This window comes from Ovis canadensis, chromosome 1, assembly GCF_042477335.2.
Source record: "Ovis canadensis isolate MfBH-ARS-UI-01 breed Bighorn chromosome 1, ARS-UI_OviCan_v2, whole genome shotgun sequence".
Taxonomy (NCBI): domain Eukaryota; kingdom Metazoa; phylum Chordata; class Mammalia; order Artiodactyla; family Bovidae; genus Ovis; species Ovis canadensis.
Genome location: NC_091245.1, coordinates 188,845,001 through 188,859,704, shown reverse-complemented (window position 1 = coordinate 188,859,704; position 14,704 = coordinate 188,845,001).

Genomic DNA, 14,704 nt, shown 5'->3' with positions numbered 1-14,704 from the left:
CTTCTCCAGGGGATCTTCCCAACCCAGGGATCGAATCCAGGTCTCCTGCTTTGCATGCATTCACTTTACCCTCTGAGCCACCAGGGAAGCCACCACAATAAGTACAAAGTAAATATTACTTTGAATAAATGACAGCAACTAAAACCTTCACATAATTGCAATCTCAGAATGAGAGAGAGACTGGGGACAAAGGATATTATGATGCCAGTTTACAAACTGTGAGCAAAGATAGAAATGAGCAAGAGATAGAGTGCATTATGTATGTGAGGAAAGAGCATAAGATTTATAGCCTAAAAATCTTGTTAGGTAAGAGAAACATAGTGAAATATCTATGGATGCAAATTCCATTCTTAATTAATTAAAGAGATATGTTATTCTGTAAACCATCTGGTAAAAGGAATGAAACCAGACTATGAAATATACATTATAAATATATAGAGAACTTTAGAATTGAATCTGATATTAAAATTGTAGAACTTTGTTATTCCTACTGCAAATTAGAATTCCTCATGGAGAAAAGTTTCTGATAAGCGATGTCTTCCTAGAATGAAAAAGATAAAGAAAGAAAAATAGCCTAAGCTTGATCCTTGGAGCAAAGTTATCAAATCATTTAAACAAATCTAATACATTAGAAGGATTTTTAGCATATATATTTAAAGTATACTACAACTCACTTTATCGGTTTGTGTTCTTGACTTCAAGAGAACAATAAAGGCAACATATGCTACCCCCAAAACAATCAAATAACTGTATTAATAGAAAGTATGTATGTGTGTGGCACTTACACACACAGAAGATTTACTAAACTGACTAGACTTGGAGAAGCTAAGCCAAATTGACAGAACACATGTAAAAGGCCCATCATACATGAAGATAATAAATTCTACCACTTACTTAGTGCCTGTATGCCAGATAATATACTATGAAATTTTTAAACATCTCTTTAAACATTATCCTTAATTTAACTCTATGAGATAGGTATTATCCCCATTTTACAAGTGAAGAAATTTTGAGACTTAAAACAATTTGAGAAATCACCTAAATTCACTAATGTAGATAATTTTTTTTTTGTAGATAACCCAGTCTTCAAATTCAAGGCTAACTTCTTAGATTATACTCTTAATCATTGCCCTATTACTAATTAGAGGATTAAATAGGAACAAGTGGGGATCAATTCTCTGAAATAGTGAATATATTTACATTAGCTTAATAGGGCTGCCACAACAAAATACCAGACTGGGCAGCTTAAACAACAGAAAGTAAGTATCTCACGGTTCTAGAGGCTAGAAGTCCAAGATCAAAGTATCAGCAGAGTTGCTTTCTTCTGGTTAGTTTCTCCAAGGTCTCTGTCCTCGGCTTGTATATTACTTACTTCTTACTGTATCCTCACATTGCCTTTCCTCTGTGATGTGCACCCCTGGTGTCTGTGTGTCTAAATTATCTTCTATAAGGACACCAGTCAGATTGGATTAAGGACCACCCTAATGACCTCGTGATAACCTCTTAATGGCCCTATCTCCAAATACAGTCACATTCTGAGATATTGGGTATTAGGGCTTCAACATGAGACTCTGCAGGTAGGAGGGTCACAGTTCAGCCCATAATAATATGACAGTCAAATTCAAGGTTCTTTGAAGGAAGCATCTGCTACAACCTGGGACTGTGTAAACAATTTTACCTTTAGTTTTTTATTTAATTCTCACAACAGTCATGTATAGTAGCTGTTGAAAATTCTATTTTATAAATGAGAAAATGGAAGCAAAGAAGGGTTAAATAGTATGTTCAATATCCATATATTTAGTAAGTTGTGAAACAGAAATTTGGACTCCTATAAATCATATCTCAAAGCTCTTTCCTCATGCTGTTAGCTTTCTTTAGAAAAAGAAATCCCATAATATAGATATTTGATATCAGAAAATTATTATAGAATATAAATATTAGGATAAAACAGAATAGAAGGAAGGAAAAACATATACTAAGGGGTTTGAATACTAGACCTAAAAAGACATTGGAGAGTTGAGGGGAATGAAAACTAGTAGCAGAGAGTATTTGGGATTGCAAGCTAATAGGAGATCTTATCACAAGAAATCTCAGTATAATTTGAAATGTACTGAGTCCCAGGGGAGTATTTCCACCAAAAGAAATAGAAGTATTTCCACCAATAGAAGAAAATCAGCTATTGGCTAACTATTAAGACATTGTTCAGAGAGGTTGAAGTCTCAGAAATATCATAACAGCTGGAAGAGGAATTTGGATAGAGGATGGGTGTTGATAAAGACTTGCCATAAGGACAGGTGGCAATTATTTACATTAGCAAGTGCGACCGTTTCCAATCTGCTTACTTTAGATACTGGCTTTTGAACTGAGCAAACTAACTTATTACTCTTTTTTGACTCCTCAATCAAGGTATAACACCATCCTTTAGTATTTGCCAGTCTAGGAGTTTGAATTTCATTAAGAGAACACAGTTGAAAAACAGGTTCCACCTATAGCCTTTCTGGAAGGAATTTCAAAATGATTAGGAATTATCTTTCCTTCCTTAATCTTTGTCTGACTTTTTTTTCTGATATTATTATACGTCCTTCAGGAGGGGTACTAATTGATAATTGTCAGCTTTCTGTCATATGGCAGGAAACAGCCATAAGTACTAAAATCCCTTATTTGGCCTACTGCAAGCCCACAAAGGGAGAAACCACAGGGTTAATTAAATGTCATAGCTCTTGTGGGTTTTAGATAAACAGACAGGGGTCATTAGGATAGACCCAAAACAAAGTATGGCTCAGCACACGATCAATGACAGAATTACAAACAGAACTTGTGCCTTCTATGGTAAAATGCAAATATTTGCCATTAAACATAATTAAAATCAACTCTCTGCATCTTTAAAAATAAATTTTCACATATCCATCCATCCCTTTGGGATGCGGTAAGAGAAAGAGATTTGGTCTTGAGACAGGACTAAGTTTTCTTTTTTTTTTTCCTTCCCTTCTCTTTTCTTTGCTGCATGATGTGGCTTATGAAATATTTGAACCCCTGCCCCTTGAAGTGGAAGAGGAGTCCTAACCATTGGATCACCAGGGAATTCCCAGACAGGATAAAATTTTCTAACCAAGGCACTAACAAATCCTTTCAGCCTCCAACCTGCAGTTTTTCCTTTATTTACATATAGGTTATTATAAGGAATAAATGGGATTATGTATGTAAAAGTAATTGTAGAATGCAAACCACTATACAAATATATTATTATTTTCCTTATTCTTTTGCTTTAGTGAAATAGTTTATAGAAATTTACTTTAAAGTTGAATTTATTTTCCCATTATTATTAATATAAAAGTCACCTGCATTTGTGGATTTACTGTTGCTAAAATTGAAGGAGAGGAAGAAGATTTGGACTAGATGATCTTTAAGGTTCTTTTTAATCCAGAATTCTGTCTTTATATGATTTATTTAGTCAAGGTTCACTACATTCTCTTCCTAAATACTAAAAATCCTCATTGAAAAGGCGATTAAAAGGATATCCATGTAGGTACTGGCCAACAGAATTGAGCTGCAACCTACAGATGCAACACAAGAATCCTAAAAAGTATCTACACATTAAAGTACCTGGAGAGCACATTTTAAATTAATATTTATATTTATATACATGTGCATGTATATCTGATTATAAAAGCACTTTCACTTTTCACTTGCATGCATTGGAGAAGGAAATGGCAATCCACTCCAGTGTTCTTGCCTGGAGAATCCCAGGGACGGGGGAGCCTGGTGGGCTGCTATCTATGGCGTCACACAGGGTCGGACAAGACTGAAGTGACTTAGCAGCAGTAGTAGCAGCAGCAGCTGCAGCAGTGCTTATTATAGAAACTTTAGAAAATCTAGACAGTTATTTCTAGTCCTTTTCAGGATATTTTTAATCAAATTGGAAATGTCCAGTATGTACCATTTTGATTTTGGGGTTTTTTTTAATTAAACATCTTGTTGTGAAACAGACATTTTCCATTCTGCATTTCATTAAATAACTATTTTGAATGGCAATATATATTTAGTCATATGAATATTTACACTGTAATTAATCACTTCTACATTCTTATGTATTTTATTTATAAACAAACTACTATAAATAATAATGGCAAAGTTTGAGGTTTTTTTCATAAGTATGCTTTGTATATTAAAATTTTGCTTGATATTAATTCCTCTGACAGGAATGTCAAAATAATATACTAAGTTCTACGTTTTATTTTTATAAGCTTGCACCAGTTTATTCTCTCATTATAAGCTTAGGTCCCTGTGGAGAACTTGTATTACAATATGCCTTTTTGTAAAGTGATATCACATACTGGCTACATTAACTTTTATCTGTTTAGATGTTGAAAAAACTCAGAGTTTTAAAATGATAAGAATTGGTAAGCATAATCAACTAAACAGAGCAGAAAAAAAACCTGACAAAGTGAAACATATAATTTCAGTAATGCTTATAATTTCAGTTTGGAGGAAGAAAATATAAAAAGTTTTCATAGAACTGTAAGATTGGAAAAGATAGTAATTCACATGTTTGATTTTGAAATTTAAGAAATAATAACACAAATCTCTATCAAATTATATCAGCAAATTAAAATTATAACTTTATACTATGTTACTGTTATTTGAGGGAGGATAGGAGAAAATAAGCACAGGGAGAGCTTAAAGGAAAAAAAATACAGACAGACCTACAGAATTATAATTTAATAGGAAAACTACCAAATTTTTAAAGAATATTTAAGACTCAAAAATAGGTTGAATTTTTGCCACTGTAGATTAAATAGAGATGTGTACCCTTGGAATTTGTTATACAAATTGAACAGGAGAAAAAGATTCAGACCACAGAACATAGATGCTCTGATCCTAATGTAGATGATAAAAACTGTAATTTGTTGAGTCTTTCCTGAGTTTGGACTGGAGATAAGTGGGAACAGTTCTTTTATAACTGGCCTCTCTTGTTTCCTGAAGCTTTTTTTTTTCTTAAGCTTTTCATTTTGAATTGGGGTATATCCAATTAACAAACAATGTTGTGATAGTTTCAGATGAACAGCAAAGGGACTCAGTTATACATATATGTGTATCCATTCTCCCCCAAACTCCCCTCCCATCCAGGCTGCCACACTGAGCAGAGTTCCTTGTGCTAAACAGGTCTTTCTGGCTCACCTTGACTTACGATACTTGGACCTTGCTTATTGGATAATAACCCAGAAAATCCAAGAAGTTTGGCCTCTGTAATTAAAACACATTAAACCAACATAAACACACTTGAAAAACTATGCAAAACAAAGGAATATTTGCATTAAATAAAGGATTATGGCTGAAGACAATAGAGAGTAGGAATAATGGGGAGGAAGGAAATAAAATTTGTTTTTCTAACTGAGTAGAGCTAGAAGAAGCCATAAATCACTTTGGACGTTACTCAAAAAATACTTGTAAAGTTCCTCTGCTTGGCAAAGGTTAAGAGAGTAGAAATGTTTTGTCAGCCCAAGCTAGCCAAGGAACTGATTGAAAGGGAAAGCTTATCCTGCAGGGCCAGAGAGGACCCACTTAAACGGTTTTCTCTTGTCTTAGAGTCTGCAGTTGGGCAGACAAGAAGTCTCTCGTCCTTCTCCTATTCTCATAACTCCCTTTGGGAACTTTTGTTTAGGGTAAAGCAAAGTCATGCTGGCACAGTTTCTATTTAAAACATTTTATGCTTTAGTTCTCACAAACCATAAAACCACTTCAAAACCCTTCCAGTTACTCAACAAATACCACTGTTTTTCATGATGCCATTTTTTAATTTGAATGGCAAAACCTGGGAAGGAGGAAGATACACAATAATATATTTTTAAGAGCAGGAACTCTGATTGCAGGCAGATCTGAGTCTGCTACTTATTCAGCAGATGACTTGGGACAAGTTATTTAACTATGTTTCAATTTTTTTTATCTAGAAAAGGAAGATAAAAGTACCAGCCTCACAGGATGGTTGTAAAGCCTGAGTGACAGAATACACAGTTGGTACTCAGCACACTGCCTGGTACAACAGGAAACGTTCTCTACACGTTAGTTTTTTTTCAGCACCAGAAGTTTCGTGTGAATATTGGTAATCATTAAAGAACTATAAGAAAAAATTTAATTTTACTGCTAAAGGAATAAGATCTTAACATGAAAACTACTAAAATGCTGTTTGTTGTGATTTGGACCTTGGGAAGCAGGCAGATGGGTATTTATAGGTTAATAATTAACTAATCCTTTGGAAAGAAAATCTTCGTAGAAACTATAAGCTTGACTGAGTTTGGCTGGGTATTGAAAACAGACATTTAACTTAGTCATTTTATCTTGTTAATGAACATTGTGTCCTATAGTCACACCTTAATGAGAACTTGCTAGTGAAATACAGCAAAGGAAAATGGATCTATAGATCAAAGATGGTTGAATATCTTTAAAGGTTTTCAACAAGGAAACATTTCTCCAAAAAGAAAAACAAAATTTATAAACTCATTCTCTCTTTGTCCAACCTCTGGATGGAGAAAAGTTGTTGCTGCTATTGTTAACTTGCTTCTTTCCTGTTGTTTAGTGTTTTTTCATTAACAACTTTTGGAAAGTGGAATAACCATTGGCAGTCTTTGGCATTATAAAATCTTTCCCCATAATCCACATGAAGTACTCAGAGACTTGCCAAGAAATGCTGGAAAAAAACTGGAAAGAATAAGCAATTATTAAGCAAACTGAATTCTTTAAACAAGAATGTGGGGAATAATGTGTCATCATTTCAATAGCAGATGATGAAAATGACAATGCAAATATTGAATTAACTAATATATGTCTTGGCTGAATTTTTAAATGTCTCTCCATGTAATTATATACTTTTTAAATGAAAGTTATACATTATATGTATAATCAAGTGTGATTTAAAGTTTTACTCCACTGAAACTCCAATACTTTGGCCACCTCATGTGAAGAGTTGACTCATTGGAAAAGACCCTGATGCTGGGAGGGATTGGGGGCAGGAGGAGAAGGGGACGACAGAGGATGAGATGGCTAGATGGCATCACCGACTCGATGGACATGAGTTTGAGTGAACTCTGGGAGTTGGTGATGGACAGGGAGGCCTGGCGTGCTGCGATTCATGGGGTTGCAAACAGTCGGACACGACTGAGCGACTGAACTGAACCGAACACTTTTGATGTAAAGTTGTTTACAAATAAGAAAAAATAAACCTTTTGTAAGAATATGTGCCCTGATTTATAAATTTTAAAATGTGGTTACCATATTTATAATTCATCAACTATTACAGAGATTTGCACAGTCCAAGAAAGGAAGAAGGCTAAAGGAATCAAGGATAGTAGCTACAAAAGCATATGTTCTGAAGGATGTGAGAAGCAAAGCAGAGAATGAGAAAGGAGCCTAAATTCCCTTATGTATAGCAGGCCTACTGAAGGCTTTAGCCTTTGATAGTATAGGATGAGAAAAGAGGGAAAATACCAAGAATAGATATCAGTCAGCTTTATAATCTGTAAAATGGCTTCAGTTCAGTTCAGTTCAGTTCAGTCACCCAGTCGTGTCCGACTCTTTGTGACCCCATGAATCGCAGCATGCCAGGCCTCCCTGTTCATCACCAACTCCCGGAGTTCACTCAGACTCACGTCCATCGAGTTAGTGATGCCATCCAGCCATCTCGTCCTCGGTCGTCCCCTTCTCCTCCTGCCCCCAATCCCTCCCAGCATCAGAGTCTTTTCCAATGAGTGAACTCTTCGCATGAGGTAGCCAAAGTACTGGAGTTTCAGCTTTAGCATCATTCCCTCCAAAGAAATCCCAGGGCTGATCTCCTTCAGAATGGACTGGTTGGATCTCTTACAAACATCAATTGCCTATTTTGTTCATGGTTACATCCTTGGTATTATAGGGGTGTCTGGTACCTGGGAAGTGTTCAGATATGCTGGAAAAATGAATACTCGTATATGATATTCATGCTCCATGCTGGTATTTCAGGCCTGAATTTTTTGAAAATATAATTAAGCCACAAACTAGATAAAAGGTTTCACTTATTGAACAAGTATGTATTGCATGCCTATTTTACACTATGCAGAATGCTAGATATTATGGAGGACAAAAGAATAATAAAGAGAGAGTAATACTGCCTTAAATGACTTAAAATAATTGAGTATGGAAGGTGACAGACATGCAAACAATTACTTATAAACAAAATTTTGAGAATAATGTGAATGGTATAAGCAGAGCTCTGTTCAGTTCAGTTCAGTCGCTCACTTGTGTCCGACTCTTTGTGACCCCATGGACAGCAGCACGCCAGGCTTCCCTGTCCATAACCAAATCCTGAAGCTTACTCAAACTCATGTCCATCGAGTCGGTGATGCCATCCAACCATCTCATCCTCTGTTGTCCCCTTCTTTTCCTGCCTTTAATCTTTCCTAGCATCAGGGTCTTTTCTAATGAGTTGGTTCTTCACATCAGGTGGCCAAAGTATTGGAGTTTCAGCTTCAGCATCAGTCCTTCCAATGAACATTCAGGACTGATTTCCTTTAGCTTGACTGGTTGGATCTCCCTGCAGTCCAAGGGACTCTCAAGAGTCTTCTCCAACACCGCAGTTCAAAAGCATCAATTCTTTGGCATTCAGCTTCCTTTATAGTCCAACTCTCACACCCATACATGACTACTGGAAAAACCATAGCTTTAACTGCTGCTGCTAAGTTGCTTCAGTCATGTTCAACTCTGTGCGACCCCATAGATGGCAGCCCACCAGGCTCCCCTGTCCCTGGGATTCTCCAGGCAAGAACACTGGAGTGGGTTGCCATTTCCTTCTCCAGATGGACCTCTTTTGGCAAAGTAATGTCTCTGCTTTTTAATATACTGTCTAGATTGGTCATAGTTTTTCTTCCAAGGAGCAAGCATCTTTTAATTTCACAGCTGCAGTCACCATCTGCAATGATTTTGGAGCCCAAAATAACAGTCTCTTACTCTTTCCATTATTTCCCCATCTATTTGCCATGAAGTGATGGGACTGGATGCCATGATCTTAATTTTCTGAATATTGAGTTTTAAGCCAACTTTTTCACTCTCCTCTTTCACTTTCATCAAGAGGCTCTTTAGTTTCTTCTTCACTTTCTGCCATAAGGGTGATGTCATCTGCATATCTGAGGTTATTGATATTTCTCCCAGCAATCTTGATTCCAACTTGTGCTTCATCCAGACCAGCATTGTACATGATGTGCTCTGCATATAAGTTAAGCAGGGTGACAATATACAGCCTTGACATACTCCTTTCCCAATTTGGAACCAGTCTATTGTTACGTGTCCAGTTCTAACTGCTGCTTCCTGACCTGCATATAGGTTTCTCAGGAGGCAGGTCAGGTGGTCTGGTATTCCCATCTCTTGAAGAATACACAGTTTGCTGTGATCCACATAGTCAAAAGGTTTGGCATAGTCAATAAAGCAGATGTTTTACTGGAACTTTTGTGCTTTTTTGATGATCCAGTGGATGCTGGCAATCTGATCTCTGGTTTCTCTGCCTTTTCTAAATCCAACTTAAATATCTGGAAATTTATGGATCATGTACTGATGAAGCCTGGCTTGGAGAATTTGGGGCATTACTTTGCTAGCATGTGAGTTTACGAGTGCAGTAGTATGAGGTTTGAACATTTTTGGCATTGACTTTCTTTGGGATTAGAATGAAAACTGACCTTTTCCAGTCCGGTGGCCACTGGTGAGTTTTCCAAATTTGCTGGCATATTGAGTGCAGCACTTTCACAGCATCATCTTTTAGGATTTGAAAGAGCTCAATTGGAATTCCATCACCTCCTCTAGCTTTGTTCATAGTAATACTTCCTAAGGCCCATTTGACTTCACATTCTAGGATGTCTGGCTTTAGGTGAGTGATCACACCATCATGATCATCTGGGTCATGAAAATCTTTTTGTATAGTTCTTCTTGCCACATCTTCTTAATATTTTCTGCTTCTGTTAGGTCCTTACCATTTCTGTCCTTTATCAGGCCCATCTTTGCATGAAATGCTCCCTTGGCATCTCTAATTTTCTCAAAGAGATCTCCAGTCTTTCCCATTCTATTGTTTTCCTCTATTTCTTTGCATTGATCACTGAGGAAGGCTTTCTTATCTCTCCTTGCTATTCTTTGGAACTCTGAATTCAGATGGGTATGTCTTTCCTTTTCTCCTTTGCCTTTAGCTTCTCTTCTTTTCTCAGCTATTTGTAAGGCCTCCTCAGACAACCATTTTGCCTTTTTGCATTTCTTTTTCTTGGGGATGGTCTTGATCACTGCCTCTTGTACAATGTCACGAAGCTCTGTCCATAGTTCTTCAGGCACTCTATCAGATATAATCCCTTCAATCTATCTGTCACTTCCACTGTATAATCATAAGGGATTTGACTTAGGTCATACCTGAATGGTCTAGTGGTTTTCCCTACTTTCTTCAATTTCAGTCTGAATTTGGCAATAAGGAGCTCATGATCTGAGCCACAGTGAGCTCCAGGTCTCATTTTTGCTGAGCAGAGCCCTATGATTATATTGAAAGACTAGACCATTATTTCTTTCTATTTCCACAGTGAAGAAGGGATGAAAGAATAAAGAGGGTTGCTTTTAGCTCTCCCAGAATCTTTTCCTATCCTTAGCTTTGTCAACACAGGTCAATGTTGACTTTCTTTCTACTTTATTGAGGTCTCTTTCACCTCCTTCAGTGGGTCCTCTCTTCCCAACTCCTAAGGATTTAAGGAACTAATGGAATAAGAGCAAGAATTGGTACTTAATCGTAAATTATTATTTTAAGAAGTTTGGTAGTAAAGGAAAAGAAGAAAGTAGAGGGGAAAAAGTGAAAAATAGGGACTATATCAACTATTTCATAACCTTTGTATTTTTCCCAACTGTCCAATTTCTCCCTTCTCTGAGAAAATAGAAGCCATTAAATAAGAACATCCTTGTCCTCCTACTATCATCTTCAAAGCATTAGTCAGCATCAGTCACTCAGTTGTGTCCGACTCTGTGACCCCATGGACTGTAGCCCACCAGGCTCCTCTGTCCATAGAATTCTCCAGACAAGAATACTGGATTGGGTTGCATTCCCTTCTCCAGGGGATTATTTTCAACATAATAATAGATAATAACATCAGGACCCTCTGTGACTTCTCACTCTCACCCTACTCCTTGGGTAATTGAAGAGAGAATTCTCCTACTAATAGTTCCCATCTCCCATCTTGTTCCCTCCTTCTCACATTTAACCACATTCCCCTGCTTCTACCAAGCTTCACATATGTCATTCTCTTTGTTTATCAGGATGACAATTAAGAATCACTGGGAACCTCTTACCTTCTCTACATGCAAAATTAAGAACATTTACCCTGATTCTTTGGGCTATGGTTGATTTTTTAGGACAAAGATATTAATAAGGAAAAGTCCTACACAGTTATAAGTGAACATAAGATATTCATTATTCCATAGCAGAAACATGGTGAAGGTATGGTGAAGAAAAGATTTTCTTTTGCCACACCGGGGAGCACACTTTATCAGATGGGAAGGAAGATTTAGAAGATTCCTACCTACCAGGGTTATAAATAGGTTTTATTCAGATTCTCAGTAAGAATAACAATTTCCTCAGCATATTATTTTTAAATCATTTAAACTTCTTTTAAAATCCTGGATTAATACTGAATTAATTGCTTTAGAGTTCACATGGTGTTTTGATATTCAGATAAAAATAAACAGAAGCCTGGTATTCTTTTTGCTTTTGCATTTAGGGTTTTTAATACAATAAAAAAGCAGGCTTGCCTCCCGGGTATAAGGAGAGCTTCTAGCTGTAAGAGTTAATCAATTGAGAAGGGCATTTGCTGGTAGAAGTTGTGAAAATTTGCCAGCTTGACCTTGAAAATAATGAAAAATAATTGAGACTAGTGGCAATGAGCATTTATTTCCCATGTGCTGCAGTCTCTCACACTTTTAATTTGGTTTAAATTTCTGTCCCCTACCTCCTACTCACACATATTCATATGCACTTATTAACATTATAATGTATATTAACGAGCCCTCACAGCTGGTTAAGAAGCTTCTTCTAGCAGGCTAATAACATCTCTTTGATTCAGTGATGCTGTGCATAATGTAATCTAATAAAACTGTGTCATGTACACTGAAAAGCAGTCAGAATAAAAGAATAGTTCACCCATCCATGGAGGCAGCAACACAGCTATACCAGCAAAATCATCCTCATTTATGTATCTCCGTGGAATTTGTGTCCTTGTATATATTTCTGAGCCCTGGCATGCTGCAGTCCAGGAGGTTGCAAAGAGTTGGACACTACTGGTTGACTGAACAAAAACAACAAATATATTTCTTTGATTCCATACATGTGCATTGTGGTGTGGTGATATAAAATAATAGAATCTTAAGGTTGGGAAAGATATAAAAGGTCATCTTCTGCAATCAACTCTTTATTATTTAAATTATATCAGCAATATTTGTTCCAAGTGATCTTCCAGCATATATCTGAAACACTACCCTCCCCTTCCCAATATCCTACACTTATCTAACCCCTGTGATAGTAAGGAGTAAAAACACCTCTGGAGAAGAGGTTTTCAACCTTGGCTGTACAATGGAACATCTGCTGGAGTTTTTAAAAATCCTTATGCTGAAACTACAACAGGTCAACTAAATTGGAATCTCTGGGGATGGGACCTAGATATCAGAGTTTATTAATACTTCCCAAGTGATTTCAAAAGTAGCCAACGTTGAGAATCACCTCTTTAGAGGCAATACATGCTGGAAATCGTTCAGTTCAGTTCAGTCGCTCAGTCATGTCCATGGGGTCTTTGCGATCTTATGAATCCCAGCACGCCAGGCCACCCTGTCCATCACCAACTCCCGGAGTTCACTCAGACTCACGTCCATCGAGTCTGTGATGCCATCCAACCATCTCATCCTCTGTCATCCCCTTTTCCTCCTGCCCCCAATCCCTCCCAGCATCAGGGTCTTTTCCAATGAGTCAACTCTTCGCATGAGGTGGCCAAAGTACTGGAGCTTCAGCTTTAACATCATTCCTTCCAAAGAAATCCCAGGGCTGATCTCCTTCAGAATGGACTGGTTGGATCTCCTTGTAGTCCAAGGGACTCTCAAGAGTCTTCTCCAACACCACAGTTCAAAAGCATCAATTCTTCAGCCCTCAGCTTTCTTCACAGTCCAACTCTCACATCCATACATGACTACTGAAAAAACTATAGCCTTGACTAGATGGACCTTTGTTGAAAAAGTAATGTCTCTGCTTTTGAATATGCTATCTAGGTTGGTCATAACTTTTCTTCCAAGGAGTAAGCGTCTTTTAATTTCATGGCTGCAGTCACCATCTGCAGTGATTTTGGAGCCCCAAAAAATAAAGTCTGAAACTGTTTCCACTGTTTCCCCATCTATTTCCCATGAAGTGATGGGACCAGATGCCATGATCTTCGTTTTCAGAATGTTGAGCTTTAAGCCAGCTTTTTCACTCTCCGCTTTCACTTTCATCAAGAGACTGCTTTTATTGGAAGCCAAAATCAGGCATGCTGCAACTTTCACCTATTGGTCCTAAAAGAAGCTTTCTTGGGAATTCTCAGCTGAAAGACTTTAATCTCCTTGTCAGATCAAAAATTAAAATAATAGGTTATGTTTATAAGAATAAGTAAAAGTTTCAAAACTACAAGTGAAGAAATCACATTGACATTCGTTTTTAACCCTTGAAGGAAATATCTCTTTCCTTAAACTTTTGCATACTTGAGCAGAAGAGAAGCCCCTGTTTAAAGAGGATTAGACAGAAAAAGTTTCATGTAGAGTCTAGGTCCATGGTCGTGATCCTGTCACTGCTTCTCTATCCAAAAGACGCCTGCCCATCTCTTTCTCATGTGAAATGTGATGGAAGTGAAAGTGTTAGTCATGCAACTAGGTCTGACTCTTTGTGACCCCATGGACTGTGGCCTGCCAGGCTCCTCCATCCACAGAATTCTCCAGGCAAGAATACTGGAGTAGGTTGTCACTCCCTTCACCAGGGGATCTTCCCAGCCCAGGGATGGAACCCAGGTCTCTCGCATTGCAGACAGATTCTTTACCGACTGAACCACCAGGGAAGCCGTGATAACATCCAGGTAAACATTTTCTTTTAAGACAGTGAATGATGAGCTTACTCTATACCTAGTAGAGTTATTGCCAGTAACAGCCATATAACAATCCTCAGGACATAAAGCAAGATACTAAAACTGTAAAACATCTTAAGATATTGTTCCCTTCTTTTTTTGTTATAAATACATAAATGATACCTTGGGAAGATAAATGGCCTAAGTTATATAGTAACATGTTCCCCTGATGATCCATTCTCAGTAGAAAGCATTGCTTCATCGTTAACAGTTCAAGTATGGTAATCACCCTTTCACAAAAAGGACTCTAGAAATATTTAATAACAGATATCACTTCATATTCAATTTCTTTTCTAGGTTAAATATATACTCAAATTCTCCAACTATTCCTCAAAAAACAAGGCTTTGCTTTCCTTTAATATCTTGGTCACTTTACTCCTATTATTTTCCAAATACCTGTAGCCCTCTTAAAGAACGGTTCCCGGAAATATGGAGATTATCGCCTGATCCTAGATACCATAAAATAATCTTACTTAAAATACTGAGATAAGTAGTTGATCAATAATTTTTTTAAATGTAGTAATATGAAG